At 40.5% G+C, this 23,355-nt stretch overlaps 1 long non-coding RNA gene across 1 annotated transcript in view; it reads right to left on the reverse strand.

The window, feature by feature from the left end:
• Positions 1-20,117: 20,117 nt before the first annotated feature.
• Positions 20,118-23,355, reverse strand: part of LOC119719171 — a 37,236-nt gene continuing 33,998 nt past the window's right edge. The window contains exon 4 of the long non-coding RNA XR_005269885.1: positions 20,118-20,892. This is a non-coding gene — a long non-coding RNA (uncharacterized LOC119719171). The remainder of the gene's footprint in view (positions 20,893-23,355) is intronic.

Consider the following 23,355-nt stretch of genomic DNA (forward strand, 5'->3'; position numbering starts at 1 on the left):
ACGGGGATGTCGTTAAAACACTAATGATGGAGTATCTTTATTACACAGTAACATGAAGATAGTGCCAGGTGAATAAAACACCTGAACATCTCTATATTTTATAGGAGGATTCAACAAAATTGTATATAAAAATAGGTGAATATTGTTCAAAAGCTTGAATTGTATTGAAAGAAGCCGGTGTTCTAAGAATTCGTTCAGATCACTTTCCATAAATATTTCCATCCAATGAAATGTAAATGCTCTTAATGAATGTGAAAACAATTGCTGACACTTTTTTTATTAATGATTTAAACGAATTAAAAGAAATTCCTAGGTTTCCAGCGTTCCACTGGAACTAAGGGGAGGGTCGTCGGGAAACGTGTACGTCCTTTTGGTTCAGTTATTAATTTCAACTTTTACCCAGAAACAGTTCGTGCGTGATTTCTTGCACGTAGGGACGAATAATTTACATGCAAATGCAACATCTGCAAAATTGTATTCGAAGTTGGGATAGCTAGCTGCGGAAGGAATTCTATTCGTGATGTAAAAATTACTCTGCATTTTAACAAAGAAATAATGGTCCTTTTTTTTTGCAAGTTAAAAGCAATCGCGCGTGAAACTAAACTAGGCCTCGCAATGCGCGTGACTATATCAAAGGATCTATATACGCTTTGTCTGCTTTGTGTACAGGATGCATAATTTAATGGACATATGGTCTGTATCGGCATGAACTAAACAACATAATAAAATAAATGAATCCACTGATCAATTTTACCCGAGCCTAGTTTCAATGCAATTATAACTAAAAGATTCCAAGTGAAGGTCGTATCTCGGGCATTAAGAAGAGCACTACAGAACTGTTTAGTTAATGTCAAGTGGAAAGCACATACGTCATTTCAAAACTTTAAAAAGGGAGCATTGTCAAAAGTTTTGCAACACAGAATGGCGGTTCTGATTGCTAAAAGGTCACTATTTGAACTCTGTGTGCTGCACGGACAATTTTCTTCGACCGAGATGAATGCGATTGGAAAAAGATGAAACGAGACTGATATTTGCCCCCGAAATTTGCGAGAAACCTGCATGGTGACCACACGATAAATGAATGATACAATAATAAATCCAATATGATCAAACCCGTTTAACGTTCTGGTCATTAAAAGGCTTAGCGTTTCGCGATCGGATTCCTCTTTTTTTTAAACAAACTGCAGTTACATATTTTCAAATAGATATTTAAATGGGAATTTTAAATAACTGTGACATGTTTTTTTTTTTAACTCAGGTACTAAATATATTTTTGAAGTAATGATTGCAATGTTCTTTCTATAACTTATCTTTGAGATTAACATATTTTAAAAGATTAAGTGTTAACCCATAGGATTTTTTTTTAACGTGCAATCAAGACAAATGTTCAAATTTAATGTATTTGTATGCAATATATTTTGATGTACCGAGAAAACAATCAATCAATCAATGAGCATTCAACATGTCCGCGCCCATACTATCACATGATCACACAATAAACAAATCATTTGTCTACTTATCTGTATACAAGGGATGCTTCCTTCAAACAAAACCTGTTATCATCTCGACACATTTCTTCCGCAATAAACCTGATCTGTTTTGGCGGTTACCCTAAATAGCTAACTCTGATTACATTGGCGTGTTTCCAATGCCAAGGCCTACGAACAGCTGCCTAACCGCTGACAGACTGTCACCCCTTTGGCCCACATCTATCCCAAAGGGACTACATTCTACTTCCTCCTGACATAGTTCATGTACCAAGTCCGTGACACCATTACAAGTGTTTTACCAAGTGGACAGTTGTCGAAGGCTACGTCTAGGTGACAGATGGTGAAGCGTGGGTAGTGAATGCTGATACGGTGCGGTGCAGATGCACCCAGTGATCCTTGCCTTAACTACTCCAACTTGAACATTTAAAGCTATAGTCCATCAATTATAGCCACATATTGAGTCGTTCGTCCCATTCATTGTTTGGATAGCCGACAGAGGGGGCTATTTATTTGTACAGCGCTCACTATGGATACGCACTTTTAGCCAATCAGGAGTACGCGCGTATCACGCGCGCGTTCGATCGATATCAACGCGACGTGTGCACGTAGCTGGATTGTGCATGTAAACAGACGGAAATTCGAGACAAAACCATGTTCTTTTACACAAATCTGAACGATCCATATATTCCTAGACAATGTACTTGTAAAATAGGACCTACACAGCCTTCTTGGAAAGTCGGCGAACAAATTGAAAACACGGAAAGTGCATTAATTTCCAATAAATGTGAGTGTTTGTCGACCGTTTCATTGTTTCCAGTGACCGTTACCATGCATCAGTTGTGCGTATGTCGTCATATGATAATTCCATTATACTTCAGGGAGGATAGTATTACCTGAAGCGCGCAAACTTAGGCCTAGCCTAAAGGCCTGATAACAAAAAAACAGGCCCTAGGCCTATGAACAACTTTGAAAATGTTACACATCGTGGAGCATGCAAGATTATCTAAATTTAACTTTATGTAGAAATAGTTGGCAGTATTATTTTCTAAAAATAAAACCTTGAAAGAAATGAAACAGTCCAGTTGACCAAATATGGTAACGGAATTCCCCGTGGCGTACCGCTACCAAAGTTGAAACGCTGAACTTCTGAAGTTCTTTTGAAAGTAAAAAGTACTAACACAAAATTTTCATACTGAACTTTTATTAAAATATAATTTGGATATTTATGAACTATTCTTTCATATTCCGAGTGAGCAAATTGCATAACAAGGTTCAATGGGACACGGCACGTCGCGAAAGAGCAGTGTTGTGATTCGCTTGAACGAAGACCCATAGAGAATGCGCGTATTTCGGTTGTAACATGCATGTCGAACTTCAAACATAAAAGTACTTACACAAAATTTTCCGAGTTTGAAACGATATTTTCACGACATGATCTTGAATAAATGTAGTTTCAGATACCGAGTGAGCAAATTGTGCCAAGTACTTCAAATGAGTGGTATAGAGTGATTTCAAAATGACACAGCGTACTCAGCATCAAATTCTACACGCATTTCTCTGTTCTGCCGTTGGCGGCGCCCCAATGAGACGCTTCAACTCAATATGTCCGAAAAAGTAACTGGCGTATTATTGTTGAAAAACATACTTGGTTGAAAGATAGTAAGTGGACTTAACTCCCTGTGAAATTAATCTTTCTGGCAAGCTATCATTTTGAAGTAATCAACGAAAGAAGGCCTTTCCAACGGTGCGTCTTAAGACGCACCCTAGGAAAATTTAAATTAGTAGTTCGTTTTGTTATTCGGCGCAGCGCGCGCAAGCATTGGCATGACGCACAGGCGCGCGCGGTTGCTATCATTCGTCGGATCAGTGCGCGACATCGCGTATAGCTGCAATTCAAAACAATTCAAAACATGATTCAGCAACTTTTGATTTTAAAATGAGATCCTAGAATGTTGTTTTTCTCGGAATATACAGCTGAAGCTGAGCTGAAACTTCATCAGGTTAGTCGTTCAGTATCCTTCATTAGCTTTTGAACACTTTAGTTGCTTCAAACGAACAAAATGCACAAGTTACAAATGATGGACTATATCTTTAAGGATAGGCGGTTACGATTGAGAGGAATCGGTATTTCAGTATCGAGTGAAATAACTTGATGGAAAAGCTCAAGGACACAGCATACACATTTTGAGCTGCTATAATAATGTGTATTTATAAAGGGCATGTATTCACCAATATTGGTGCTCAGGGCGCTACATACATACATCATCATCATCCTGTTTATTGGGCTAATGCAACATTCCAAATGCCATCTCAGCTCCCTGGGAGTATACAGCTCGATACAGCTTACAGCTACAGTATCTACAGTTATTACAGTATACAGCTTGTCTTAGGGCACACGCACCATAACCCCAGGCTGGACTCGAACCCACAACCTGCAGAATTACCCGCAGACCACAAAACCAATGCTCTAGACTACCTAAGAGGCCACGGCACTCCAGCTACCAAAGTTAAAGATGAAAAGCAGCCTGCCAATCGCAGCCATTCCAAAATGACAAAAATGCTAAGACACTCTATAAAAAAGTAGACTTACCTTATGGTAAAGTCAATAAATGTAGCTACGATCACACGCACAGAGCTAAGATGCTTCGAAAAACTTAACATTTCACCTAAAGACTATACTACTTCGGATAGGAGCCTGTTTGAAGTCGGCCTTAGGCCTACTTCAAACAGGCTCCTATCCGAAGTAGACAAACGTCGCCTGAGCAATAACATGGTCTGCTTAATATTGATCTAAGCCAGTAGTTAACATGCTGAACTGCTGAGAAACATGAATCACACAAAACATATAAGCATGAAGGCTGCCTAATAGAAGATGCGCAAGCCACGGAAACTGGGCCCATCGCGGAGTGCGAACCAACGACCAAAGGGTGATAAACGTATCAATAATTATACCCGTCAACCCTTAAGCCATCTCGGTTTAATTCAGTGAATACATCTATTTGTCTCCGCGCATAGTGCTGTGCTCGCACCTGAGACAAATCAACCTCGTCCCCAAGTGTACCCTCCGAGTATCTCCGCCCACATAATTGGGTTATCAGTCTCAACATCGACGCACAGCCCGGAGACGGTGTGTCCAGATCCAGTAGACGGTGTATTAAAAAACATGTTCCCTGAGGAGGGTAATAAATATACCTTGGTTGGCTGTGGGTGCGTAAGTAAATGGGACAATATATCGATCTGGGCCAAAGCACTCACGAAGAGACGTTGTTAAAGGTGCAAGGCGATTTTGGTATTCCTATTTTGGTACATGTATAACAATTGAAAGCCTCAATGCTGCTCTTGCCTTGAGACAAGAAAGTTAGTTCAAACAGGTTGCATATACCTTTAAGGAGCATTCTGAACTTAAAGTCCACGCCAAGACATCTTAAGAACCCAAGGTTTTAACTAGAATTTCATCTGGAATGTTACACTAATCTTTAAACGGCAAAATCAAAATGGAGAAACGCCGTCCACCGCACATTGGTTTCATGACGTACGATGGACCTTCTTTACAAATCAATATTATTGAATCTCCATTACTATCCTTTATCTGCATTCTTAGAGTGATTAATTTGTTAGATGTCTACGCACTAATGTCTTTATTTTTTCAATGATGAACGTCAGTGGGCTAAAATGTTTCTAAACACGGTATTTTGCCGATGTCGATTTGGCCAACCTCATCCAATGAGTGAACCACTTGGACTTCACAGGCGTATCGGCAAAATAGATCTTTCCCCGCTCACACACACCATTAACACTTCGAGGATTATGACAAACCCACTTAATAATCAACTAGAACGATGGATGGCAGTCTGCATCAAACGAGTTGGAGAAAAAAAAGATTGTGACAGTTTTACCCGGTGATAGTTCCCGCGCGCGCGAAAATGAAGCTCGTCAACCCGACCAAACTTGACAATTGCATGCCTGTCATGTCACTCTGCCCAGCTTTTACCCTCTTATCAAATTGTCCGCTCCGGATGTCGACTCGAAGAAGACACGCTCGGGCCTGAAGATGTCTATATGGGGATGGGGAGGGCGAGCGGCCATTTGTATGTCTGTCACGCCTGATTGTGTTATTGATTTTTTCTGCGCGCCAAAATTGGCGTTGCTAGGTAACGGTAAACAGGCCTGAGGAGGATGGAGAGTCAAATGTCTCTTCCTGTAATTCTTCAGCTGGTCGTGAAAGATGAGACAATATCTCTCTCTGTTACAGCCAACTTCACCGTTCCTCTTTCAATTAACGTCTTTCATCACTAAATTCTAGGTTCCCATTTTCACAGAAAAAAAAAACAATATCCAGACGAGAAAGTTGCATAACTCACACTTTCAGTGGACAGGTAACCTAATTTATGGAGTACTCCGAGGATACAACTTCGTTAAGGACTTAATGTTGGTTTGTTAGCTGATGACGCACATGGGGTCGAGAGAAGGAAATGGTGCAGGTGAAAATGAAAAGTTATGACTTTCTTTCTCATCACTCGTTAAAGGGGCGAAAAGTAAAAGGACCCTGGATGGGTTCGAGGTTGATTAACCTGCCTTTTCCAATTACCGTTAACCTGGATTTTACCACAAAATATTGACCGTTGTGAAACAGGTTGTTGTGTGAGGTTCAGAAAATGAATGGTATGACTGGTGGATAGTTTAACCAAACATGATAACACACATTCTAAACATGATGAAACTAAAATCGTCACCCTTACTGCATTTTGTTTACTTTAATACACAATTGTTTCAGATCAAACTCCCGGGTTTAAAATGACAAAAATTCTACAGATTTTTCCCCAGTGCGAAGAAACATTTTTTTTTTTTTTTAAATATGCGGCAGATAGGCCTCATATAACAATTCTGAGACGCAATTAAGCGTTGATCTTCAGAAAATAATACATCCAGATAACTACGTTGGCAGACAAAAAAATCCAAGACGTCAGGGAAAAATATCACAAATTGGACCGTGACATAAGCCTCCGCTTCCCCCATGTGATCCAGCTCCTTGGATCACAAGGGGGCCTTCAATTACTTGCTGGGAATAGGGAATACGCAACTGTTGGTAACAGGTTAACAATCCCTTCGACCACCCCTACCTGCTGCCGGGGAGAAACTGCCAATCGAAACGCCACGGGGATATTTATGCCAAAATCGATCTACGTAACAAGGTTCTCGTGGTTTACGTAGACACAGCTGATAGCCTGGCCACTTGTGATCGAAGCCAACAATTCCCATGACCCGCTGTTAGGGTTGGCCTCGAAGGGAGGCAATGTCAAGGGTGTTTGATGAGAAGGGTGTTTGGCATCGAGAGGACCGATCAATACGGAGGCAAAAAACCCGCAAGGGGTGGCTTTGGAATTGAACACTGTTCGCGAGCTGTTTTGGACATGAATTTACTGTAACTACCGCCCATCTGTACCATGGTAATACCCTTGTGTAATGTCATATTACCCATCACTAAACACTTGTATCCAGGAAAGCTCCGTTTCACTAAATCAATAAAAGGGAAAATAATCTCCAATCTGGTTTTAATCATTCTGGTTCAATACTCAGGGGAAATGTTCCAATCTGCTAATGCAGGTTTGCATTTTTTTCCCCTATTGTTTTTTTTTAATTTAGAAAATTGCTTTGAAACTCAACATGAATGGGAACAGTCCCTTTGTTGTGTGGCAAAGATAATCGTTCAATTTTGGTCAGTTTCCTCTTACTCGATTGTAATTTACAATCCAAAAGATTTTAATCATGCCCCATTTTTATTATAATGTAATACTTTCATCACGGCGACGTTTAACGCTGCATGGGAACTAGGACAGACTGCAGAATAGCACCGATTGTCAGAGTTTGTGGCGCTTAAAATGTAAATGGCCCATTTCGATTTCCGAATAATAAAGTAATGAATCAAGATGAAGATTGAAGACATGGAATGTCAAATTCACAAAACTGCACGTTTCACTACGGGGTATTCGAACAGATGCTATTTATTCTGGCTTGAATGCCTACGCTTTTTTATTTACTTTAGCTTTTCTATGCAAATATCTAAACTATTCCGCTGTTTAAAATCCAAAGGTTAATTTACTATGTGCTTATCGCGCTGTTGCAAGTTCAAAGTGCGTCCCTGTTAAAAAAATTACTGTTCCGTTGGCAGATGCAAAATTATGGCAAGTTACTCGGAGCTCCAATTTTACGGGGAAATTCTGCCGGTGGGTATGGGTAACAGGTGTACAAATTGCAGTATTCGTTAATTGATTGGTTTCTGTGTATACGACTTCGGTGTTTTTTAGCTCGGAGGATTCCACAACATCATTACTAAGTCACGAAGAAGGTATGACATTTTCTCAAAGAGGCATGTTTTCTAAAGCATTGTGCCAATTTATTACAATTTTTGTCGGTGTCACCCTGTGGATCTTTTGAAAACGGTCTCCTGGTACGCCCACTCAGCTGTAATTTATTGCTTTACAGACGAAATGAAACGGCAATCAAAAGTGGAGAAGTAGACCACGCAAACTGTGATCAGAGAATAATGGAAAGTAGGGTAATTGAGAAAGTTGTGCTTCACAAAGCTCAAGGCCCAAACTAGACTTGATTCGAGTCTCACTATACGACTAACTACGTTTCTTATTAAGCCAACCACGCAAGCACAGCAACTTTATAAACATGCATTCATCAATGTCTGTTGTATGGGTTCTTTGTGTATTAAATTGCAACATGATATACAAGTTTAGTGTTCATATTCACGCACCGACGGTTTCACCATATAATATGCGGGTAATTAGAAATCATATCTCGTGACAATAGCCTGGACTCCAAGAGCAAGTTACAATTAGTACAGTTTAATGCCATACGCGGTGCATGAATTAAGGGCGCAAGGCTACTTGGACTAGTGTCGGATGTACATTTTTTTTAATATGTTAATATGGATCTTCCTTAGACAAATGTATTGTACATGACAACATAAATTTATAATTGCGTTAATTCTGGCCTAAATTCACAAGATGATGACCTTTAATATAACGATTCCGTGTTGCCAATCAAACCAAGAACCAGATGTAGTTTAAAATTACCATCACTCTGCACCCAGGAATTTGTTTCTAATCAAGTACTCGAAAACTCGAGTAGGAGTAATGTTATGAATAATTGTAATATAAGGTTTAACAAATAAAATGGTGGGCCTACACTATGATAACACCTCTATGTTGCGACACCCCTATGTTCCGACTGCACATCGGGTTGTCGGAACATAGGGGTGTGGGGAGTAACACATGGGTATCGGAACAGAGGGGTGTGGGAACATAGGGGTGTCGGAACATAGAGCAGTCACATACACTATCAGGTAACTTGGCTATTTCCCTGAAAACTGAAAATAAAGACTTCACAATCAACCGCCTGTAATTTGAACACCCTGTTCGACACGAATGCTTTATTGTGAGTATTCGACTTTCCAACTGCGAATTCATATCGGAAAAGCTTCATGAATTGGCACCGGTAACAATGCCCGCCGTCCTACGTGGTTCCATGCCTCTCGTAAAGTTGTTATGCAAATGTGCGGTTTCCGTATGTGGCAATCGTAAACTCAATTGAGTACTGTTTCCCAGTTTTGTTTCCGCAATTTTGAATAGTTCCGAAACGCTTTCATTGTTTCACAACCAAGCCAGATTTATCCTTGACGCGTGATAAGTCAACGGCAGCATTTCGCAGGGGATTTCGTTTGGAGTGTTGGGTAAGGATGTATGTCCCGACCTGCCAAATATGACTTCGTGGTGTCATTTTGCAGAACATTGGTAGATAACATTGGTCAGAGTGGTTCCTGGAACGTATCAAACTGACTGGTTAATGACATGTGATGGTTCAAAGATCGCGGGTGACTGTCAAATTACTCAGCATAAATTTTCCTGGCAGATTTATATACAATTTGTTGCTCTCAGCCAGAACTAAAGATATAATACTGCTCTCGTAGAAGAACAGGGAAAGTAATTTTCTTCATTACAAAAACACATGACTATAAAATGCGAGTCGAACAGCTGTTTGCAATATGCTAAAGACTTAATATCCGTGGTATTGGTATTCTATGAAAAGTAAAAATTAATTTATTTATCCAATCACTTAGGAGCAATCATCACTCATTCAAGTTTAAAGATCATCTCGTCTTCTACATTTGAACCAAAAGACAATCTTAGAATTTAGAATTTTTACACATGCTGTATTTGATACTGTGTTTAACCTGTGTATTAAACTCTTTACAACAACTTCTGCAAAACCATGACCGATTTGTCAGAATTGAAGTTTGGAATTGCTGTGACCCAATACGTGAAAACTGTGTCAACAACCTCCAGTTGAGAAGTGCGCAGTCTTTTCCCGAGAAACAAGAAAGTTCTAAGAATGATGAAGTTCGTTCACCGCCTTTGGATAAATAATCCCGACGATGCTACTATCTCCACGGAAGCACCTGTCGGTCCACATGGCGCTGTACCGCGAAGATCGAAACACAACCCATATATCAAATTATACACTACCCCCAACATCCCCGCTTGCGTATCACGTTGGAGCCGGAATGCGGAACTCGCCGTACCAATCAAAACATCAAATAAATCAAGTTCAATGATAAACACAAAATGCCCCCGAAATCTTGTGAAAATAACTCCCCAATTGAATTCTCTGGTTTAGGGTTTATTGCAGGGCCTGCATTGGCACGTCCTTTCTGACCCATCCACACTTTTAAGAAAATAAATCGTTCAGCTGACAGAATTCGCCGGTCAAAGCAGCATGTACCAACGTGGGCAGTAGAGTTTATTTTTCAAATCAGTGAGGCAATTCCTCACTTTCTTATAACTATATACAGATATGCCCAATTTGTAATACATTTTTATCATGTATTCATTTTATTGCTTAAGGAATCTATGAAAAAATATAAATATCACACCCTCAACGCCCAAAACAACAATCAACGAAAAAACTGGAATAAAATAATCTACACAAGATTCAACACCATTGAACGACTAACACAAAGTGGTCACATTTGGCTGAAGCTTGATTCAAACTATTCTTCGAATCACATGTTCATTTCCGGATGTTCCTTAATCCTCATCAGGAAGAAACGAAAATCAAAATGAAATGTTGGGATTGTTTGGAGGATGTATACATTGACATATTAATGGACGTGTGCTAAATGTCAAGGCAAAATGCTTCCAAACTACGGAGGCACAACCCCAAATGTCACTGTAAAGGAAGGCCCGAGTTGGAATAATATTGTCACTTCATCAATTTATTTATGCATTAACCAACGAAAGCCGTTTGGGTTTTATCAATGTGTCAAGAAGAGCGCTTATAAACTCCAGCTGTGTAAGTTGACATTATTTGGCTCGGTTGGAACCTTTGGGGTGTTTCGTATCGGCAAGAGACATTTGTTCATTTGGCAAAACAGTTGAAGGTGATGTGCCGTCTCACCGAAATGTAATTGTATGAACACGTTTGAAGGTGTTGCTTAATGGGAATACACAACATTTGCAAACATCAAAAACAGTACTACATTATTTTCACGAAAAACCTTACTGGCCTGTTCGTGAATGACAGTCTATAGCATCCTGCAAAATCATGGTGTGCTGACATTTTAAAGAAGATTTGTATCAATTTCCAAATTATTTTTTCCAACGCTAGACGGCCGACCAGGGTTGGGCAAAATGGTTTTTTTTTTTCATATTTAGCTAATCCGCATTTTCTTTGCAATCGATTACACACCTGTTAACGGGTACAAGCCAGCCCGACTGATTCCCTTACCTTACAATTCCCCGGCGTCTACCAATTGCCCCGTTTCATCTTAATCGGGGTCCGGGAACCAGACTGTACAAAAACATGATTGTTTTTTCCAGTATCTACGAACACAAAACTTTAAACAAGTCAACGTAAATATATTTGCTATGAAATACTGAACCCCAAATCCATCCATTTCTGAAAATTACAGCAAAAGCGAATGCTGTATATTCTCTTTAATTCGAGTATGCTTCTGAGGGGGAAATCGGTCTACAGTGCAGGGAAAATACACATTGTTGGCAACATGTACAGACTGAGATTTAAAGTTATATCAACATGTCAGCAGTCATCATGGACAGGACGGGCACAACAAGCAGTTCATTTTAGAAAAACAAATCGTAATTATATTTTTTTTAAATTTAAAAAGCCATAATCTATTCCCCTAGGCCCATTACTTGGAGTTTTTAGCTTGTAACCTTTAAATTACAAACCGCATCGTACGCGTAGGCGATTTCGATAATGCGAAAGTTTTTTGTTTTTCATTCGATAAAATGGTAAAACTGACTCTGTCATACGCACATGACATCAAAAAAGATCTGCATCTGCTGTTTTTTCTCGAAATGTAAACGTTAATGGCAAAGGAGGAGAAAAAAAGGTTAAACTTACGAGGGTTCATGAAGGGACGATGACTTAGTTTGCAAAGACAGGCTGTGCTTAAACACACACACAAACACGTTCAAAACGAAAATTATTCACAGTAAATACAAAAACCCTTATTTGAAGTCAATATTTTACGTAAAGCAACAAACGGAAACTACAAATCTTAATGTATATAAAACGAGAGTAAATTTGTACACAATTGGACAGTGTTGATATTCTAAAAAATAGTCAGTATAATAATTATGTGCAAGCGAACTGCGCCATATGTTTAATGTATAGGCCAAAACACAATCATGTCCTAGATTAGGTATATACCGTTCACGAGACTATGATAGCGACTATTTAGTGGCAATAATATAACTGAACTCATAATAATATTGGCTGCAAACATATTTGTTGGTTATGACATTTCCTTTCATTAATAAAGGAACTGGTGGAACGAAGGATGGATTTATTTATACTGAGGTTGTATGTAAGGGGGAGTTTCAGCTGCAAGATTAAAATGTTCATTCTTGTTTAAGGGCGTTAGAGAAGAAATATAAAAAAAAAAAAAAATTAAAACGCTTTCAAAATAAAATACAGCTTTGGAAAACTATCATTCTTATCAAGGCCGGTTACAGCTGCACACAAAAGCCTGATATTTGATTACTACTTGAAGAGATACTGCAATCAATAGCGACTTTAAGTGCCAAATGTTCGCCACTCCATAAACTGTCATTCCTTAAAGCCACTCTAAGACTAAACTGATATGGACGTCATGGGTAGCTCTTAATTACTGCAGGATCGTAGGTGTCAGCCAAGATTTAAAGCCTCACCGATTATTCCATCGAATACATTCATTTTATTTCCTCACGAGTAACCAGACTGGAATCGCCATGGTTATGTGAGTTTATAACAACATTCTCGTACATGGCAAGCTTTTAATAAAGTTGATAATTTGCCATGGGTATTTACTGGAATATCCAAGTATGGAGCATCCATTACGTTCCATGTAAGTTTGCCAATTGGAACCCGTACCAACAAGTTTAAAACTAATCTACTTTATGGCTCAGGCTGCAATTTACTTCCAAGTAAATACACATAGCATGCACTCCCAAAAAAGGTAAAAGTTACTGCCCTGCATCTTTGAAATCAAGTCTCATGACGTCGAGTAGACCGGCTCAAGTCCAGAACATTATTTCACATATAAAACCATCAATTGAACACGCGTCTATTTGTACAAGGGTATAGGGAGAATTACAGGCTGGAATTAGACGCGTCTGGAGGGATGGATAGGACTGATTAATTACGGGACTCAGAAAACCTAGGAGGGTGTTTATCCAGTACAATCAGTCATTTCCAGTGATAAATAACAAGCAGAGTGCAATACAGGTGCTTATCGACTGATGTGCTAGAGCGCTTGAATTGCAGGAACACGTACGGGCTCCTTCAATCAATGATCATAGCCGATCAAATGTTTGCTTGTTCGTTTCAAAGGTATGGAGACGGAGGAATGCGCTGCAATCGAAGTTGAATAATTTGATTTGTTCGCGGATTGATATTTATTGAGATTGCTTATTAAATAAGTTGTTTCGTTAACTGCGAGATGCAAAAGTGCAAACGGGGGAAGTGACTGCAAAACGTAAACAAACGAAGACGCTGGTGACACATTGGCTTTGTGCTGCAGCTGCTGCTGTATCGTAGGGCTTGACTTGTGATGTTGTTTGCATGTTGATTCTAATATCTATAGGATAACGATGCTGGTGCTGACGCTGATGCAGCTGCGTCGGCTACCACGGCTGGTACTGATGATACCAGCACGTGCTGTGCTGCCGTTGCTGCAGTAAAGACTGCTTCTGATGTTGCTGCTGAAGTCGCTGCTTTGCTGCTATTTCTGCTGCTAGTACAGTTGCTGCTAATGTTGCTGCTATACTGTTGCTATTGTTACTACTGCTGTTGCTGCTGCAGCATATGACTATGGATGATAATATGGTTGCTGCTTATTGCTGCTGGTAAGGCTGCTGCCCTCGTGGCTGCACTTCTGTTGAGCATGACACTCTCCGACTCCTCCACCCCCCATAAAATAAAATGGCTGGTTGTGATGTCCGACTACAGGTGATTCCCTTCTAGTGATAGTAACGAATGATCTGACAAGATTTATTGTCCACTTAAAGCCCAAACATTGAAACACTAATTAGTCGATGGCAATCGGCATGAAATTGTACCCTCCTCTATTCTGCGATTTTTGCAGAGTTGAGCAACGGAAAGAGAAGGGAAGTCAGAAGGTCAGAGATAGGGGAGATGTTCCTGTTCCAAACTGACACTCATTATTTTACGAGCGCTCAGGTTCAGAGTCCAAACGAACCTGAAAATAGCGATGGCCTGCCAAGAAGTCTTATACAAATCACTCTGCGAACGTTTCTTCAAGACATGGATACTTGCGTTAGGAATATAATCACAATGTACCATGATTCGTAATTGCAACTGGTAAAAGTGCGGTGCAGTCAAACTGCAATGAGCCCGTAAACCTCGATTGTGAGACAGTTATAGCCTCATGCACAGCCATTTATGGAAAACAAACAGATACCAAGATCCATAGTGCAAAATCCAAAAAGTCTCTTAAAAGAAACGGCTTAAATCAAACTATTTTGGGCTACTGATAAAAACAAATCAATGGCTTTACCTCAATAGAAATACCTTGTACATGACCCATGCTGAAGGGACGTTAATACATATCGATTTGTCTCACATTCATGTATGAGCACATCTCACTTCTGACACAAAATTAGTCCAAATTTCATTGTTCGAGTTCAATTGGCATACATTATAATCTTATTATAAAAGAGACGCTCCCAAGAGCAAATATTGAAAAACTAAGCAGTAAGCAATTGCTGGTAATGGCGTTCCTACATGTTAATCAAAGTTCAATCTATGCTGTGGCCATATTGTCATGTTTAATGATGTTTGATATTCATTGGGCTGGAAACGTATAAACAATTTGCAATTGAGCAGCGCGTGTTTATGCTTACAAAATTAACGAGACGATGTTGCTGCGCGCGCATAAATATTATTTTTTTTACACAAATCATGCGGAACGGTAAGCCATGCATACGATTCAACTAAATACAATATCACTATAATTCGACACGGCCATTGTTTTGTACTGTATGCCACTTGTAATAGTTAATTCGTTCATACTGCCATACTAGATGACGTCTTTACAATAATTGCATGAATTTGGGATTTATTTGTGTAAAAAATAATGCAGTTGTAATATTGGCAGTAGTTAATGGTTTTCAATGACATTTCAAAAACCTATTTGTTCATAATCACTTCAAAACCTTTGACCATGATATTTACTACAACATTCAGCGCGTATAAACTATAAAATCGCCTTAAAAATCATACTTTGTGCGTTGTAGACTCTCCTCCAGCCGTTTCGAAGCATTTCTACTGGAAATGTCCTTCATGAAAATACACAAATTCACAAAAAATGTGCACTCTACATGTACAAGACCGTAGCAAGTTCATCGTGTGCAAAGTCACGTTCCATACCCTGGAAATTAATGAGATTTCAAGCCGTCCAGACTTTCTGGAACTCCCCCCAACGCGTAATAGCTGAAGTTGTACAATTTTTACATAATTTGCCTGGTTGCGGTACTTTGTTGAAATAAAAAATCACTGAAAACAAGGGACGACTTGGCAGCAACACGTGAGGTGACATACAAGAACAGCAATGGTAACAAGTGGGCCCTTTGGGAATACCGTACGAGGCGGAATGCATACAGAACTTTAGAGAAACGCCGGAAAGCGTGTTGAGTAAGGGTTTATACTGGCGTTATGCGTAATAACCAGTTTGTAGATTCATTCTACCATATACAAATATTATTCCACTGATAACAATGTGTCTAATGACTGACTGGACGTTATGTCATTAGATGCAATGTTCGAAAGTCAGAAGTAGTTCGACTCACTGGCTCTATATAAAAGTGTTACAGGATTGGAATTATTTGTAGTGCACTTGCTGGGGGGGGGGTCAAAGAGCGTCTAGGGGTAAAAGCTTTCTTGAGGATTTATCAGGTGGTACATGAGTCAAAACGTGATATTGTGATTCTCCATGCAGTTTCTATAAATACTTTGGGGGTTAGTTCTGAATTCCGCAGGGTTTCCCCAAATCCTTGCCCTGCGGCAAACCGGCAACAGCAAAACAAGGTCTATCAATGCATTTCACTGTAATGTAGGAAATCGAATTAGGAGTCTATAAATGTCTCGGAAACAATGTAGCGTCGATGCTGTTCTTAAATCTGGGGATGTTTAACAGGAAGGAAATCAAATGTTGACTTGGTGTCAAGACTGGATCCCGACATTGCAGTTTGTACTTTTGACTAAGTCCTAATTTGGCGATATGCATTCCATGACGAAACGACATGGGTGTGGGAAAATTTGCATTATTTTTATTTGTCAATGCAGGACTAAACAGGTTGGTGGTAGCATGGCTGCCATACAACATTTAACCCTGCATGCACTATGAGTTACCCGTGAGGATCATGCTCATTTAGTAAAATGGGTTGGTGTCCAGGCTTCAAGAGAGGTGACTGACATGACCCGAGCGCGCCTCTGCCGACGCAGCTGTGCATTCGAAATGGCGGGAATCTGGGCCAACGGAGAGAGGAAAACAGTGCGCGTCATCATCGGAATTGAAATTCAGCCCCTTAATGCGAAAAACACCACGACTCGTACTTGAACTTAAAGAGTACGAGCAAAGATGGCAATGACACACAACATACCAGTTACGTAGTGCAACCATGAAATCAAATGTGCAGGTGGCTGAGTGTCCTCTCAGAGAGTATCGTTGCAGAAAAGGCACTGACCAACAACTGGCAGTACCACAGTACATATACCACTTATGTGATCAAAACAATGTGCAAGATTGTGAGCGTCTTCTAAAGAAAACATCTTAGAAACCATCTATTATGAGCAAATATGGCAATGACGACAATTGGCAGTACCTCACACTGCATACGAGATATGTGGTACACCCATCAAATCAAATCTGCTATTTCCAAGAGTTCTCATAAGAAAACATCTTATAAACCTCTTGATCATGTGCAACATGGAAATGACTAAAACTAGTAGCCACACATCGCGAGCTGTTAGTCCAATCAAAAATATCAAATGTGCAATTTTTTGAGGGTCCTTTAAAAACATCTTAGAAACAATCTCTCAAAGTACAGAGTGAGTATGTAAGTACAACAGATCAAGAGCACCAATTCCGACCGCCTGACCCCGACCACATTTTATGCAGTGACCGAGGTCTGATCGATAAAAATGCACGTGCATGCGCTGGCTGTTCCTAAAACTTCGCGTCCTTACGGGTAAATGGAGGGCTCTTGACTTGATGAGAGGCTTGTCTTCCTCCGTCTTGATGCGCATTTTGTGGCTCATGTCTGGTAATTCAAACGTTGGTAAAACACGTCCCGAGAAACATTACCAGAAGCGATGGATCCAAATGGGTCTCCTTCGCATACACAAATCACGTAGTTAGTCCGCGCTCTCTGAAAAATTACCCAAATCATTCTGAAATATTTTAGGATTGCACAACTCAATCACAACTGACAGGAAAATACCTCTAACAGCCGGAAACCATGTGATAGGGACATCTGAATTCTTTGCGTGAGAAAGCAAGCGAGAAGAGTTGATGTCATTTGCAGGGACAATATTGCAAAAACGTTCAGGACAATTAGAATTTTGTTATTAATCGGTCAGGTGCAGGAAGACCCACAAATTCCTTAAAAATTGATGGTAAAACATGTCTCGTGGAAATACTGCAGGTCAGGCAACGGTTAAAGATTGACGTAGTGGTACTTTCCTCGCCTACAACCGCTGTGACCCGGGTTCGGATCCCGCCTTGGCTTACATGTGGACTAGGCTATCAGTCCCTGCCTGATTCCGTGGGTTATCCCTGGAATATCCTTCCGGGGTTTTCCTCCCACCTCTACAAGTTGTACATTTCTCCGTCGTCAGACGCTGTCGGGCCATGTTGTTTGCCTGACATCATCGTATGAAGTTGCCTCATTGTGGTTAATTCCGGTAAAAACTGACAAACTAAGAATTTGCCCAAGAGTGTCGATAATTGGTAATGTTGACCAACATTGGGCAAAGTACCGATCCATTTACCCAACTTTTTTAACAGTGTGTTCAGGGTGTGTCAAAAAAAAGGAAACCCAACTTCAAAGAATGAGTACGGACAGACGATATGTTTACTGGCTATAAAACTGGTATCATCTGAAAGCGTAATCTCTATGCTTTTCAATGATACCGTGTTTAGGTTTTCTGAGTAATGCATCACTAAGCATCATTGTCTTGAAAACTGGATGCAAAAATGCAGTTGGTTCACTTTCATCAAAAAAAAAACCACTGGGCACGGTGTGCCTATTGTTACGGAAATGTCTGTGAAATGGCATGAATGTCAATTCTCGGGAAAATGGCACATTGTTTTGAACGTGGCTTAGTCAAAACGAGAATTTACGACAAACAATGAAATCCAGTTTTAAAACCAACCCGACTTGTTTTGGGGGTTTCTTCTTATGCACTCGTGTCTTCTTCTTGAATACTTATTCTCATGCACACCATGCCTATTGTGTTTGACATGAAAGTGAACCAACTGAAATTTTGCATCCAGTTTTCAAGACAATGATGCTCAGTGATGCATGACCCTGGAAATGTAAACAAGGTATCATTGAAAAGCATAGAGATTACGCTTTCAGATGATACCAGTTTTATAGCCAGTAAACATTTAGTCTGTCCATACTGGTTCTTCAAATTTGGGATTCTTTTTTATTGAAACACCGTGTAGAATGCTTTCGGAATGTGCCTTTATCTTTACATGGAGCTATTAAACAAATAGCTCCATGATCTTTATTCAGGCTTCCAAAATAATAAGACTATCATTCAATAAAACTACCAATCATCGACCTCCTCGCTTGTCCAAACCATCGGAAGGTCATCCTGTACAACCGTGAATAATCGACTACAGACTACCCTGACCTCTGTCCAGTCACAAGGTCATCCGGTCAAGCGAGGAGTTTAGACGTGGTGCGGGTAGATACCAGACGACCACTCCTTGTGCGTCCCTGACCCTATGAGGGCATTCGGTTTAGTCATTTTCCCATATCACATCACACCAATAAGTCCATGATCATACGGAACCTTGAGGTCAGCAGACACCAGCAGTATTAAGCACATTGTTCGCGAATCAGTGGGCAATTAAGGTGTCAAAAACCCTAAAGTTTGAACATCGAACCCGCTACGGTTGACACCCTGTGAAGTCATGGGTGTGATTGGGGCAAACAGAGAGAGGGGACTGGACCTGCTTTTAGCCGATAGGCGATTTGCAGATCAGAGCTGTTAGTGGTGACCTTGAATTAAAAAAATGTATTGTTTTTGCGTACGGTGCATTTTTTCCCCAGCTAAATAGCTACATGTAGCTGAGTACAACCCTTTTGCCTTTAGTCATTATGCTGGTGACAATGCAACACGCATTTATGATAAAATGCGAATCATTATAGTGACGCGATATGATATAACCCTGGCGGCATACTGCGGTAAATGATATCGAACGATGGTTAATTAAGTGGTTGCTATTCATTAAAACAGTGCAACTGGGCTCTCTGCCATAATTATTATTCGGTTCTCTGAAATTAACGTTCGCCTGCTGTTTGTAAACATGCAGCTTCAGAAAATTAACTTTTGTTACGGTTATTGTCGGTTATAACTAGTTTGGGGTTTTTTTTTCGTTTAGTCTGCCTAATTTATACATGTGTATTGTGTTGGTTTTTTTATTTAAATAAAGCAAGATTTCACCTCTTGGCAAATTTGTATTTTTTGTCTGGTGTCGTGCTGATTGCGCAAAATGGTGGTAGTATTTGCAATTAATGTTTCATTTTGTTCAAAATGTAGTCATAAAAATCTCTTGAATGAAAGAAACAGTCATATTTTTTATTGAGCCGTCCAGAGCTGCAAATCACCGAAACACCATCGCATGTTGCAATTGCATTCAAAAAACCCTCCCAATGCGCAGGGGGAAAAAACACGATTGGATATGGTTCGCAGGCAGGATATAGAAAATATGAACAATGAAAGTTCACCCAATTCAAAGTGCACTTATTTTTAGATTTTTTTCTTTACAAAGTAGAGAACAAAGGTTTTGAACTTACCAAGCTGCAGATTATGGCAATGCCCCTGTGGGGCCCTTGCCTGTTTCTTCCCGCCATTGTGCAGTGGCGTTGTCGACGGATCAAACTGCTACAAACTTCAAACTGCTACCATTCAAAAAGTCCAAATTGTCCAGGTTTTCGAAGCAAAATGAGGAGAATTGGGTAAATTTTCCAGTTCCAGCTGTCCACAGATTCACATCTGGTTCCGCTGAACAGCAGTTGCTGTGTTGAGCTGAGGGAAATTCAACGAAAAAATCGTAAATCCAGAGTTTCTTTATGAAAGGCAAAACTGGGGAGCGGTACTAAAGTTCCACTTGCGTTCGCGCAAGTATCGAAGACGAGTCCTTTCTGGCTCCCGGGCCAGCCTTCACCGCGGTTTGTCCTCAATCCAGGACACCTCTGCGGTTTGTTGCCAACTTGTCCCGTTAGCAGTTATGAGTGTCCCGTATGCTAGTAATCCAACAGGCGGTCGTGTGAAGGGACAAGGCCAGACAACACACTAGTGCCTCGCGGTGTGTGTATTGATCAGCTCAGTGGGTAGTCTACCACTCCTCGTGGCGTTCCAACTCTCCGAACCACGTTCAGCTTTCCAGCAATATGTAGCTTTTAGTTGACTCTCTCGGTATCTGCCCTCGACTCTGGAGTAACCTGCCGTTGGCTAGCCGTCCAGCAAGACGATTACCACATCATATGTTGACAAGACTGGGAGTGGAAACTGTTGCTCACTGACACGATGTTCGCACATCACGTCTGTACCACACACTCTATTTCCCGGTCCCCTGCGCAAACAATGGAATGAGAACGAGTTAGTTCGGGCCTCATGCAAGCAAAGTCATGTTTGCGGGGCGAAACGGTTATTTTGTATTTACCCTCCGGGCTGAAATTATACGGGTTTTTTTTTTTACTCTGCATTGTTTGACCATATGATGATGTTATGGCTTATGTAAGGCAGCTGGATGGGTTTGAGCAAATTTAATATCGATTTACGATATTCCGCAGACAAAAAGTTCAACCTGAACCGTCAGCGGATTATCGAAAATAATTCATACAAACATAGACACCGAAATTCCGAATACAATTGGCTTACAGCTTCAAATATAACTTTCGATTTCATAATAATTAGGTAAAACTTACCTAATTGATTTTGCGTGTGCGTCTGATTTGTGTGTATAAACATTGAACTATCAAAAATACAAACCTTCTTTAACTGTTGGCAAACTTGCGTAAAAAAAACATCATTATTCAACATGAACATACCTTGCCTAAATGCCCTGCGAGTAAGGTTGTTGCATTTGAAAGACATCTCCAACTGGACATTAGTTCATTATAGGTATTATTCACAGATCGTAGGACCAGTATCAGATTCTGAAAGTGCATGCTTTTGGAAGCAACAAAATAGCAGTCATTTTCTGTTGATAAATTGCATTGTAAACTGGAGAAACAAACTTTAATATTACCCTAGCCTAATCGATCGAATCCCTTGTTCACTGCGTTCCAGTAACACTCGAGTTCAAAATCAAACCGGTTTTGGTGAGCAAATAAAAAAAAAATGTGAATAATCCACTTCAATACAGAAACCGCACGGTCAATTGAATTGCATCGAGGGCCGGGGTCCGGACCGTTGTAATGTTGCTGGGTGACGGGCGCGCAGGACACCGGGCGTGAGACGCGATCTCTCCGTATGTCGCCCGGGTCCGTTCCGCTGGAATTTGATTTGTCTTTGGTGTGTCTCCGGTGGCTTATCTTTTGATATTTTGTTGAGAAGCGCTAAACATTAATCCGGGTACCCTCAACTTCTTGAGAGAGCTGTAGGTAATTACTACCGTATAACGACATCAATGCGATTTGAAGCTTTGGTGGAGAGAAAAATTCGGGAGGCATTCCGGATGTGAAGTGTATAAAAGTAAACGTGGTTCTGAGAAAAAATCTGTTAGAAAACAGCATAATGACCGAAATATCTCTCGTCTTGGAACGAACCACTCTGAAATATTTTTGTCACTATAAATCGGTACTCAACAATCAGTAAAAGTCCCTGAAGCTCCACGATATCAGTTGCGCCTTTAATACAAAGACGTCTAGTATCAAGCGGCAGACATAATTATGTCCAATTGTAATTTTACGATCCAACCCCCCCCCCCCCCCCGTATCAAGGGAATGTTTTCTCAGATCCAGAAAATGGAATTTCTCGGCAAAAATCTGCCACGCAGCAGACAGACAGAACGACAGCCTTGGGAGGAGAACCCACTTTCCACCTGCTTTCAATGTTCAGGACGTACCAACCTGCTCATCATTAGAAGCGAGGCCGTCTGGCACTCTGAATGGACTTTTAAAAAAAGTGGAACCCTTGACCTTCGCCACAGTGGGGATATAGTAGAGACTGGTTCTGGTTCAGGGTCGTTGCACTGTGCCTTGGCTTCTCTCCATGGTCCCGGCTGTGCCTGGTCTACAAACATCAGACACCCGGGGCGAAGTCGGTTGGACTCAATTTCGCGGGCCTGTTAACCAGAAGAGCATTTTGGTATAGACGTTTAAAGCAAGAATAAGCAGGGACCAGGCTCGAGCTGACGTGTAAACGGCATTTGCAGTTTGCTCTGGTGGACGAATTTTGCTGAGCAGAACTCTCCCGTGCTCGGTAAATATAGATATTTTGTTTTCAGTGAAGGACCTCTTGAAGTCGCACAAAAGCTTTGCGATTTCTAAACTGCAAAGCAGACGTGTGAAGATCCGCCTCGTCAAATAGCGCAAACGACAACAAAGATGATCTGAGATTGTGAAACAACATTAGTTTTCCTAAATGGTACATTTGTGATTAAATCCACAACATGTTATTGCCCGCTAAATATATCAACATGATCAGCACTATAAAAAAAAACCACTGGAAACGCACAACGGCTGTAACCAGATCAACTTCCTTTCATCCGCCTCAACATTAAGTTGTGCCACAGGCATGAACATTGTTGTGACAATGTGTAACGTAAACTGAAAACCTCACCACATAGGCCTAATGTTACATCCTCTTGTACCAACTCAAAGTTGTGTCTTTTCATGTGAAGTTCTGGTATGCACAAAAAGGCGTTACCGCCACGCGATATGTGACAGTGGTTAAAACTGGTGAATGTACATGTACATGTACTCTACCTATGAATTCTTGTAATTTTAACCGGCCAAGAAGACTGCCAGTCGACCTTAGATTCTCGGTCATGTCAGAAGTCAAACCAGTGCCTGTTGCCCACTTCCTGTGA

The sequence above is a fragment of the Patiria miniata genome, unplaced genomic scaffold (genome assembly GCF_015706575.1).
Source record: "Patiria miniata isolate m_02_andy unplaced genomic scaffold, ASM1570657v1 HiC_scaffold_8, whole genome shotgun sequence".
Classification (NCBI taxonomy): Eukaryota; Metazoa; Echinodermata; class Asteroidea; order Valvatida; family Asterinidae; genus Patiria; species Patiria miniata.